The sequence below is a fragment of the Rhinatrema bivittatum genome, chromosome 15, assembly GCF_901001135.1.
Source record: "Rhinatrema bivittatum chromosome 15, aRhiBiv1.1, whole genome shotgun sequence".
In the NCBI taxonomy this organism is placed as follows: Eukaryota; Metazoa; Chordata; class Amphibia; order Gymnophiona; family Rhinatrematidae; genus Rhinatrema; species Rhinatrema bivittatum.
Window position 1 is genome coordinate 80632509 of NC_042629.1, and position 12265 is coordinate 80644773.

A 12265-nucleotide genomic window follows, 5' to 3' on the forward strand; every position below is an offset into this window, starting at 1 on the left:
TAAGGTCTTGCGGAACCCGTATTGTGTGGGGTGTAGTTTCATGATCTTCGAGGTAGGTAGAGAGTTGCGAATTGACCAGTTTTTCCAGGATCTTTGCTACAAAGGGTAGATTTGAGATTGGGCGGAAGTTGTTTGGGTTCATGGGGTCCAAATCTGGTTTCTTTAGTAGAGGTTTAAGAGAAGCCGTTTTTAGTGCCTCAGGGAAGATTCCCTGTGTTAAGGAGCAGTTTATAATGTCCGCAAGTGGTTTAGAGATGGTTTCGGGTATTAGAAGAAGTTTTGACGGTATTAGATCGAAGGGATGGGATGAAGGTTTCATTTTCTTTAGCAGGGATTGGATCTCTAAGGCGGTGGTAGGTTCAAACGTGTCCAGTGAGATTGTCTTGTTGGGGATGTGTAGGGGGTTAGTCAGAGGGGTGGGGTTAGGTGGGAGGAGGGTTAAGAGATTGGAGATTTTATTTTGGAAAAATAGGGCGTTCATTTGCTTTAGCTTGTGCTTGTTCACTAGGGAAAGAATGTGAGTTAGGTTGAGTTAGTTCAGATACGTAGGAGAAGAGGGCTCTTGCGTCAAAGATAAGGTCGTGGATCTTGAGAGCGTGGAAATCCCTTTTTGCCTTTAGTGTGTTGTTCCTGTAATGGCTGAGGGCAGATTTGTAAGTAGACAGAGTACTGGCACAAGGGGTTTTGCGCCATAGGTTTTCCTTTTTTCTGAGGGTTTGTTTGAGTTTCCGTAGGTCCTTGGTGAACCATGGTTGTCTCTTATGTGAATTTAGGTTGAGTGTTTTTGTTGAAAGAGGATATAATTTATTTGCTATTTCCTCTGTGATATTGCTCCAGGATGATAAGGCTGCGTTGGGATCTGCAAGGTTTAAATTTGGAAGTTCTTTAGCCAGGTGGAAATTGAGGTCATCGGAAGAGCAAGATCTTCTGTAAGGGAATGGAGATTGAAGGGAGTGAGGTTTGCGGGTTTCTGTCATTAAGAAGGTGGCGGAGATTCTATGTTGAAAACTTTTTGCCACCTTACCCTGTGATAGAACTGCCCCCTTGGTCAGGGGCAGTTCTATCACAGGGTAAGGTGGCAAAAAGTGCCCAAACCCCCCCCCCACCCACGAAAAAACACCTCTGTGGTGGCCGCCTCACCCTGCATGCACTTCCATATGATGAGTGCCTGCGGGCAGAAAGAAGGCAGCATCACAAAATTATTACGTGTGCCAATGCCATGCCAGGTCCCACGAGTAGAAAAAGAAACCTCAGGCCAGTGCAGAATTATGATGGGGCCTGCAGGCATGATGGAGAAGAGATGGGGGTGACTGAGAGGGACTGGGGGAGGGGAGCTAGAGAAGCTGCGAGTGCACGTGCATGAGAGAGCCTGTGTGAGAGAAGAAACATGATTGTTAGAAAGTGTGCTTTTATGAGACAAGGGTGGGCAAAGTTTGTGTGTAGCCCCTTTCCCCCACTTATCCAGGGCAATGTCACGGTGACTGGAAACCAAAAGTTCCCAAGCATGGAAAGCTGGGAATTTTTTTTTTATCCTTTATTAGTTGTAATTATTGGATGTTATTTGATGTGTCTGCTGCTGTTTGAAATATTTTGTTTTTGGGAACGTTTTAAAAATGTTATTGAATGTAATTATATAATGCTATTATATTTGGGTATATTGAAATATTTATTTTTATTAGTATGATTTTACTATTATGATTGATATTTTATTGTTTCATAAGGAATGGTGGTTTCTGTTTTTCCATTGTTGCACAGCATGCAGAGTCTGGCTTTTTGTAATTTCCAGTTCAGTTTTTGTCTGCATGCTTCTGGTCATTTTATTCTATATTTGGTGAGGGTCTGTCTGTGCTCTAGTGTGTGTCAGAGGGATTGTGCTACAATGTAGTTTCTGTATAGGGGTCTATAGTAATCTGTCTTGTTCTGATTTCTTAATAGGAAATGTATTGGTGTTTTAGGGCCTGGTGTAATGTTTGCAGTGTTGCATGTTCATGGGTAGGGTTTTTACTGCAGTGCATATAACTATAATATCCATGTTGTAAACAATATTTTTATATTAGAAGACAGTAATTTGAATGTCCTTTTTCATGTAAAATCCATTAGTGCCTAATTTCTAATGTGTTGTGTGAGCGGGGACAGATGCAAGGCTGTAGAGTTTGTCTAGCACCTAATTCCCTTGCACCGGCCCTGAAAGAGTGCATCACGTACAGACCCTCCTCATTCACCTATCTCCCACTTTTCTAGGATGCAAATGCTGGAGAAGGTTGGGAAGTAGATGGTAGGGTTCCCAGGAGTGTGTGGCAGGATTGCCAGTCTTATCGGCAATACCTCTGGGAACTCTGACCCCCGCCTGCCCACTTCACCAGCATTTTAAATCATGGACCTGCTTCATGCCTTGGGGGGGGGTGGGGAGCGTCATCTTGCTCCTCGCCTCAGGCAGCAGGTTGCACTCCTCTCTCCTCCTACCCTTGTTAAACTGGCAAGATGTTGTGTACCATGATCACTTCTTTCTACTGTACAAAGATTTCATGACTTATTTAATCTTTTCATTTTGCTTTCTGAAGAGCACCTTGCAATAAATACAATTGTCAAATTATTTCTGCAGTACATAAATTGGTGTAATGAGGAAACCATACAAAATTGATAAAAGCTAGTAGGAAAAGATGGTCTTAAGTATGACTCTGTAAATGAGAGAGGACATTTTAAAAGTGAGTTAGAAATGTATTCCAATAGAAGGGTCCACAGCGAAGAAGCCTGCTAGAGGCCATGGCCAGGAAAGAGAAGAGGACCCAGGGCATGTAATATTATTATACATTGGGGTTTTCCATAGTGGTGTCGCCTTCCTCTAGCTAATCTCCATTCTTCTTCCTTTCTCCTGCCCCTGAATTAGCTTCCAGCCTGTCCTAGCACTGGCTCGCTGCTGCATGGCTTTTGAATGAGCTTGACTCGTGCCTTTTGCTCTCCATTGTAAGCAGTGATAACAGGACTGGGATGATCCCAGCACCTACACTTCCCCTCCCTTTACTTTTTCATGCTGAGCTTTGTTTTCAACATAGAATTTCCTTGAACAAGAAATAACTTGTTGTACTTTGGTGACTGTAAGGATTGGTTTGTGTAAGCTGTTGTATCCTGTACCTTGCGTTACTGGGTTTCATCACCATGCTTGGACTGCAATGAGGGACGTCTGGAATAATAAAAATGGACTGGAAGGTGAATGTATTTATTTTTAATAGGGAAACAATAGCAGTCAAAATCCAAAATAGGGTTTGTAGTTGACTAAAGAGTTAATGGTTTGTAGATGGGACTGAAATAGGGGGTGGGAAAAGGTTCAGTAGCCAGAGAAAAGGCTGAAGCTGGATACTGCAGTCTGCAACAGAAAAGAGGCTTATTTTCTGAGTAATGTACCCAAACACTAAGAAGATCCCATGCTACTGATGCAATTAATAGCAGTGGCTATTCCCTAAGTAAACTTGATTAATAGCAGTTAATGGACTTCTCCTCCAAGAACTTATCCAAACCTTTTTTGAACCCAGCTACACTAACTGCACTAACCACATCCTCTGGCAACAAATTCCAGAGTTTAATTGTGCGTTGAATGGAAAATAATTTTCTCTGATTGGTCTTAAATGTGCTACTTGCTAACTTCATGGAGTGCCCCCTGGTCCTTCTATTATTTGAAAGTGTAAATAACTGATTCACATCTACTCGTTCAAGACCTCTCATGATCTTAAAGACCTCTATCATATCCCCCCTCAGCCGTCTCTTCTCCAAGCTGAACAGCCCTAAGCTCTTTAGTCTTTCCTCATAGGGGAGCTGTTCCATTCCCTTTATCAGTTTGAATATTATCTGTAAAACACTGCTGCTAATACCTATATTTATATAGCACTGTTGTGAATTATTGTTGAATGTGAACCGATGTTATGTTACTAAACGAATATCGGTATATAAAAACCACAAATAAATAAAAATAAATAAATCCCTCCCAGCAGATGGAGTCAGATAATAAAACTTTAAGGCACTGCTGCTACATAACTGAGGGTGCCTCCTGCAGGACCTTGGTATTTCTCTGACTCCAGTACATGGTAGAGCTGCACCTGCAGGCTGTTAGTTAAAAGTTTTCCTTTTTTTTTTACAGTAGTTTTAGGTAGCAGCTTACGCATGCTCCTTGAGGTGCTAGGCATCTTTGTGGGCTATACCTCAGGTGGAACTGGGCCACCGGAGGGGGTTGGGGGTGTGTGTGTTTGGATACCCCTGACTGGCCAGACGGTCCGATAGCCAAGGGTCCTGGCTCCCTCAACCCTCCGAGGCATCCTCTCGCCCTTCTTCCTCTGGACAGAGAAGTACCTGCTTAATAAAGTTTCTTTGAGTTTCTTGTTTAAAAAAACAGCATACAAGAAGCAGAAGAGCAGAGCTTAGCAGGAGCTATGGCGGGAGTGCCTAGTCAGCGGGAGCTGTCAGCCAGGGCCGGGAGATGCAGGACTGAGCAGCGGTCGCCTGGCTGAACACCCGGGGCTCCAGGGGTTCACGGTCGACTGCAACGCTAGTGCCGGGAAGGAACCAGAGAGCCTCGTTCCTTGTGTAGTCCTGTGTGCTGGTGGGGCCAGCTGGACTCTGTCAGCATTCCTGGGAACTCCCCAGTGGGGATTGCATCCGTTGCCACCAGTGGCTCGGTGGACCCGAGTCAGGTGCATGTCGCCGCACGGGAGGCCTCGTGGGGCAGCGATTGGGAGACATGGTGCCAAAAACTAAAATGGCTGCCAGCTCGCGTTCCCCCTGCCCGGCATGCATTTCAGAGCAGGAAGGCCCTCGAGCCATGCAGGAAATCGCGGCAGGAGGTCAGAAGGGTCTATTGCCGCCGGGGAGGCAGTGCAGGAAATTATAGGGCAGTCAGGTGATTCTCCCCCCCCCCCCTGCCCCCCGTGCTTTCCCTGGTCAGGCAGGATGTGGTGGTTGACAATCCCCCGGGATAAGGGGATGATGAATCAGAGGATTTTTTTCCCCGGATTTTATTCTCCTCCATAAGGCCTACCTGGCTAGGAGAAGTGGAGGAAGAAGTCGGGCAGGGGATTGCCCGCGGGTCCCCGCAGCTAAAAAGTCTAAAGTGGCTTCTTGGGGGACTGGCGATTATTTTGTAGCACCTGGGTTTGCACCGTGCAGCTGCAGAGGCTGGTCCCAGAGACTGTGAGAACTCAGATCAGTCCCAATTGGACCCCCTCGATCCAGGAGCTGACCCGGATGCGCCACCAACCCCATGACGCAGATGGGGCAGAAGACAACCCTGATGCCAAGTTCCCGGTCCCGGAGGGAGACAATCTGCGGGTAGTGCGTCTGTTTAAAAGGGATGAACTGCGCCCCCCTCATCCCACAGGTGCTGGATGAATTAGGAGAGAAGATCACTCAGGAAGAGTCGAATAATGAGGGTGTTAACCCAGTCCTGGATGACCTGAGGGGACCCACTAGTGTATTTCTGTTGCCCAAGAAGATCCGAAAGCTCGTGAACTGGGAGTGGAACTCCCTGGATGCTGGCCTGAAGGTGGGCAGAGCGATGGCCAAGCTTTACCCCTTAATGGAGGACTCCTCACTGGAATTGCTGAAGATCCTGAAGGTGGACGCGGCCTTCTCGGCGGTAACCAAGAAGGTAAAGATCCCCTTGACTGGGGCAGTGGCCCTGAAGGATGACCAGGATCGTAAGCTGGAGGTGAGACTCAAACGGAAGTCTGAGGTTTCAGTGTTGAGTCTTTGGGCAGATGTCTGTGCCAGTTAATGCAAAGGGCCTGTCTCTGTTGGGTTCAGACAGGGCCAACGTCTGCGGCAGGACTGCAGCACGGATAGCCTCTGTTGCAGGTGCTTTCTATGATTTGGTGCATACGTTGGCTCACTGCATGTTTTCCTCGGTGGCAGCTCGTAGGCTGCTGTGGTTACGTAACTGGTTAGCCGATTTATCGTCCAAGTTCCAGCTCTGTAATCTTCCCTTTAAGGGGAAACTATTATTGGAGTGGACCTGGATCAGTTGATGAAGGTCCTGGGGGAGTCCAAGGTGAATAGATTGCCGGAGGACAGGAAGCCCAGTAAGAAGGCGTTTCCTTCTCTGGCTCATTTTTGGGATTCCTCGTCTGTTTTGTTTTGGCAAGTCCTCATCTGTTTCCATCTCGAAACAGAGAGGAGAGCACGCAGGTCGGGCAGAGACGGCATCGGGCAGGGCACTGGGAGCGGAAAATCAGCCCAATGAAGCCAGTGCTCCCCTCTCCTCCATAAAAGTTGTAGGAAGCAGATTGTCCAGCTTCTACTGAAGAGTGGGAAAAAGATTACCTCGGACCGTTGGGTGCTGGGAGTTGATACGAGAGGGCTACGCTCTAGATTTTCTGTGCCTGCCTTGGAGGCCTTTGTGGAGTCCCATGAGGTCTCTCGCGGGAGGCAGTATTGGGATGCTGCAAAGGCTGCTTGCCCTAAAGACCATTGTTGCCATCCCTCTGGAAGAGTAGGGTCAGGGAAGGTATTTAGTTTACTTTGTGGTGCCGAAAAGGAGGGCTCCTTTCGGCCCATTTTCAGTTTGCAGAAGGTGAATCGTTTCCTTTGGATTCCATGCTTTCACACGGAGACACTGCATACTGTGATGGCAGTGGTCCGCAAAGGAGAATTTCTTGCCTCCCTAGACCTGATGGACGCGTACCCATTTGACAGGAACATCAGAAGTTTCATCACTTTAAAGGGTTGTCATCATTTTCAGTTCAGAACCCTCCCGTTCAGCTTGGCGATGGCACCCCGCCACATTCACCAAGGTGATGGTGGTGGTGGCTGCGTCTCTTCGCGGGGAAAGATTTTTGGTCCACCCGTATCTGGATGATTGGTTGGTTCGAGTGAAGTACAGGAGAATGCGAGAAGTCCATCCGAAGAATGATGTCCATCTTACAGTCTCTCAGTTGGGTTATCAGTGTGCACAAGAGTCAGTTGGAACAGACTCAGTCGCTGGTTTACTTTGGGGCCCACTTCAACACTCAGTGAGGCAGGGTTTTCCTGTCAGTGGACAGGGTGTCGAAGTTGCAGTCTCAGGTCAAGTGTCTTATTTGTCTGGCAGTTCCCAAATGTGGATTATTTTACAGGTCCTGGGTCCATAGCATCCATGTTGGACTTGGTCCCATGGGTGTCGCGCACATGAGACCACTGCAACACTTGCTGTTGTCCAGGTGGAGTCCCTGCTCAGAGGAGTTCCATTTTCCCTTGCCTCTGCTTCGGGAGTCTAGATCCAGTCTCTCATGGTGGCTGCCCTCATCCCAATTTAGAGAAGGGGATGGATCTGGAGCCTCCGGACTGGGAGGTGGTCTCCATGGATGCAAGCCTCTCCAGCTGGGGAATGATGTGCTTGGGCCGGTCGGCGCAAGTGGCAGCGGACTCACAATGTTGGACGGCCTGGGTATTCGCTGCCCAGGCCGGCCCAGGACACATCACGTGGTCTGTCAAGCGCGGCTCTGTCACGGCTGCGCCGGCAGACCATGTGACTGAGCAATCGGCCCACCGGGGGATGCCCGATCCCTGATAGGCTAATCCGCCCCTGGGCGCAAGGTCTGTGGAAACCTGAGGAGAAGTTCTGGTCAATCAAATCTCCTCGAGACAAGGGCAGTCCATCGAGCCCTGCAGGCTTTTCTGCTCCTGTTCCAGGGTTACATGGTTCAAGTGTACTCTGACAATTGTAACGGCTGTAGCATACATCAATCAGCAGGGTGGCATGAAGAGTCATGCAGTGGTGTTGGAGACCCAGAGATTATTTGTCTGGGTGGAGCGTCATTTTGAAGGCCTAGCTACACCTCACATAGCGGAAGTAGACAACGTGCAGGCAGACTTACTTAGCAGGCAGCAATTAGATTCTGAGGAGTGGGAGTTGTTTCTGGAGGTGTGGAAACACATCTTGCGAGGTGGGGCACTCCCCAATTGGATCTTATGGCGATGCAACTCAACTCCAAGAGATTTTCAGTCGCCGAAAGGAACTCTGTTTGGGGGCCTCGATGCTCTGGTGTGCCCTTGGGTGACTGGAATTCTTCTGTACATTCTTTCCTCCTTGGCCCCTCATAGGTCGGGTCCTCAGCTGCATAGAATCACAATCCTGGGACCGTGGTTCTAGTGGCACCACAGTTGCCGTGGAGACCATGGTTCAGATATGGTGCGACTTACGGTGGAAGGTCCTCTCAGTCTGACTCATCTTCCAGACCTGTTGCTTCAGGGTCCCATATTTTTTGATCGGGAGGATCGCTTTGTCTTGCAGCTTGCTTTCAAGAGGTGAAGACTTCGATTGAAGGATTACTCTGAAACAGGTCATCTCCACTCTTCTCAATCCAGAAGACCGGCGACCTCTATGGCATATATTAGGGTCTGGAAACTGTTTGAGGTTTGGTGTCTTCAGCGTTGTCTAGATCTTCTGGCAGTGGAGGTGTCACATGTGCTGGATTTCCTGCAGCAGGGGTTGTCCAAGGGTTTGGCGTGCAGGTGGCTGCCTTGGGTTGCTTAGAGGCAGGTTTCAGGGTAGGATTCTGGTAAGGTTCCTCAAAGGGGCTAAGCTGTTATGTCCTCCGGTGCCAAAGATCTGCCGGATGGAGTCTCAACCTAGTACTTCGTGTCCTTTGCAGACCCCCCCCCCCTTTGAACCCTTGAGAAGGGCTACCGCGAAGGATTTGACGCTGAAAGCAGTCTTTTGGGTAGCTATTTGTTCAACTCAAAGGATTTCAGAACTTCAGGCTCTGTCATCTAGGGATCCATTTTTGCAGATTTCCGGGAATGGAATCTCATTGAGAATAGTGCATTTCTTTGTTTCTAAGGTGATGTCTGCCTTTCATGTTAATCAGACGGTAGTAGATCTTCTGGGTTTTCCAGATGGTCGAAAGATTCGCTTCAGGATAGAGAATTACATCTTCTAGATGTCAGGGCGGACGCTACTTCAGTATTTGGAGGTTACTGATGCTTTTTGTCACTCATGTCATCTGTTTGCCTTCTTCAGTGGACTGAAGAAAAGGGGGACAAAGCCTCTAAGGCTACCATATCTCATTAGCTTAGGGAGGCCATTTGTTTGGCTTACATTTGTAAGGGACAACAAATTCCTGTCAGTTTGAGGGCACATTCCACTAAGGTATAGGCTGCTTCCTGGGCTGAGTGTCAACTTCTGTCGCCACAGGAGATTTGTAGCCACAGCCGTGTGGTCCTCAATTCATACCTTTACCAAGATCATCTGGATGTCAGAGCGCAGGATGAGCCGTCCTTCAGGAAGTGTCCTGTGCGTGGGTCTTTTGGGGGGCCCGCCTGGTTTACAGGTGCTTGGTACATCCACTGGTTTGGATGATTGGGTACGTACAGGGAAAGGAAAATTAGTTCTTACCTTCTAATTTTCATTCCTGTAATACCACAGATCAGTCCAGAGGCCCTCCCGTTTGATGCTGAAAGACTGATTTTCTGCCAAGTTTTGCTGCTTAGTACAATTTTTTCTGTTCAATAAATAATTTCTCTCTTTAAAGGGCAGTTACGGGATTCACTTCCTAGTCTTGTTTGGTTCTTGACAAACAAGGTTTAGTTCAGAGGGTAAACACCCTTTAGTTCCCTATGTCTGTGTGAAGGGGTTTCTCAAGTATCTTGGCTTGAGTACAGGTCAATACTGAAGTCCTTCAGGTGGCACTCTCAGTTAAGTAGCAGTGCCTCTGACTTCATCTGCTGGAAGAGATGAATAATCCACTGGTCTGATCTGTGGTATTACAGGAACAAAAATTAGCTGGTAAGAACCAATTTTCTTTTCGGGGTATTAGTCCATAAGATCTTTGGACTGGAAAAGACAGTTCATCAGGGATAGAATCTCAGAAGGCTATGGAGCCAGAAGTTATCCAGCTGTGAGAGATGATTAGTCTCTTCTCTCCTTACCCTTGTTTCCACGTCTTTTCCATTTACAGTTGTGAATCTCAAGGATTGTGGTTACTTCTTTGTACTCTTCAAATGATTACATTATTTGACCTTTTTATGCTGCCTTGCTCCACAGTAACAGCCTTGACCATGACCCTTAGAAATTCTGGTGTAGTTAGAGAGTAGCAGGTTGAGAACCAGGGAAGCCAGGGTTCAGGTCCTGCTGCCACTTCTTATAACGTGGGGCAAGTCACTTCACCCTCCGTTGTCTCGGTTCAAACTTAGGGTCTGATTTACTAAGACTTTTCTTCCATTCTGTTGCTATGGGAAAAATGCTTAGTCAATAAGGCCCTGACGTTCTCTGGGCAGGAAAATACTTTCTCACATATGGGTGACATCATCAGGATGGAGCCCAATCACGGAACACCCCTGTCAAAGTTTCCAGAACCTTGACTGGCACCTACTGGGCATGCCCAGCACAGCACCAACCCTGCAGCCAGCAGGGGTTCCCCTTCAGTCTTCTTTTTTCCTTGAAGCAATAGCCAAGCGGGTGTTAAGGAGCTCTTCAGAGATTCCTGACAGGAATTTTCCTCACTGAACTTTGTTAAAAAAAAAATTTCAAAAAGATTTTACCCCACAGGGGTCCCCTTATCGATTTCTTTGCTCCGCGGGTCGAACGGTAAGTTTTTGCCCGTTTGCGGTCGATTCCTGTCGAGTTTTTCCCTCGCGGCCTATTGGCCATCGACCACACTGCGACTAAATTTTGTCTGAGCCATGGCATCAGTTTTCTGTTCGTGCCCAACTGCCCTTGAACAATGTCCATCACCGACCCTCACACGGTCTGTGTGATGTGCTTGGGGTCCGGCCATAATGTCCTTACTTGCACCAAATGACACCAAAAGGTCGCAAGGCTCGGCTCGATAAGATGGGTCTCCTCTTTCGACCAAAAACCCTGACGCCATCGATAGCTTCGACATCATCTGAACCAGTGCCGTCTACGTCGCGCCAGCACCAGGAATCCGCTGCTACCCGACCGGCCTCGACAACTCCACGGGTGTCGACTCTCTCTGTTCCCCCTCAAGAAAAACACCGGGGTGAACATAGAGAAAAACATCGACACCTTCATCGTAAGGCTCAGGACATAGATACTGGTAAACCCTCGACATCATCTGAGCCTCCAACAAAGAAGCCCCGTACAGAAAAGGCTTCATCCTCTTCTGTCTCTGGATCACCAAGGCATTCCCCACCTGGACAGGTGCCGGGATCTGCAATTCCACCTTCACCGGTGGACCCTCCAGCTACGCCAGTGCTACCTCCCACTCCGGAACCGGGTATTCATGCCCCAGGTTTCCGTGAGGAATTGGATTGGATGATCCAAAAGGCCATCGGCAAAGCACTCCAGGGCTTCCAACTTCCATCGATGCCGGTTCCTCCTCCTGTCACCGACCCGATACCCATGGCGCTTGCACTGCTATTGGCTAGGATGGACAAGTTGATCGGTGCCCTTCCACCAGTGGATCCGAGGAAACAGAGGGACCCAACTCCTTCCTCGCCAATTCCCTTGTCATCGGAGGAAGGTGAAGAAACACCACTCTTCATTTCACCATTGGGAGTGCCGCCCCTGACACATCCATCGATGTCACCAATCCCATCAGTGCCTCCTTCGATGCCAGCGATGCCCCCATCGATGCCTTCAATTCCTCCTTCGGGACCACCGATGCCCAGGTCAGGGCCTTCAGGAATAACTCCGTTACTTCCTTCTGAGGAACATTTGGGAGCTGGTGATGACCCTTATAATCCTTGGACTGACGATTTGTTCCAGGATTCTGATGATTTACCTTCACAGCCCTCCCCTCCTGATGAAAGGAAGCGTTCTCCTCCAGAGGACCTGTCCTTTATTAATTTTGTAAAGGAGATGTCTGAAACAGCCCCATTCCAGCTTCAGACAGAAGAAGACTCTAGACACCAGATGCTAGAGCTTCTACAATTTTGATGCTCCAAAAGAAATCAAATCCTTTCCTATTCATAACATCCTTTTGGACCTTTTGAAGAGAAACTGGGAGCACCCGGGCTCGGTGGCACCAGTTAATCGAAAAACAGATGCCACCTACTTAGTTCACTCAGCCCCTGGCTTTCAAAGAACTCAGTTGGATCATCACTCGGTGGTTGTAGAGTCCGCCCTAAAGAGGGCCAGATGCTCCAAACCTCATTCATCCATTCCCCCAGAAAAAGATCAGAAGTTCCTGGATGCATTTGGAAGACGGGTATTCCATGGATTAATGCTCATCTCTCGCATTGCATCCTACCAACTTTACATGACCCAATATAATAGGGCCTTGTTCACAGAGATTCAAGATTTTGCTGAGTCCTTACCTCTGCAGTTCCAGGACCAACT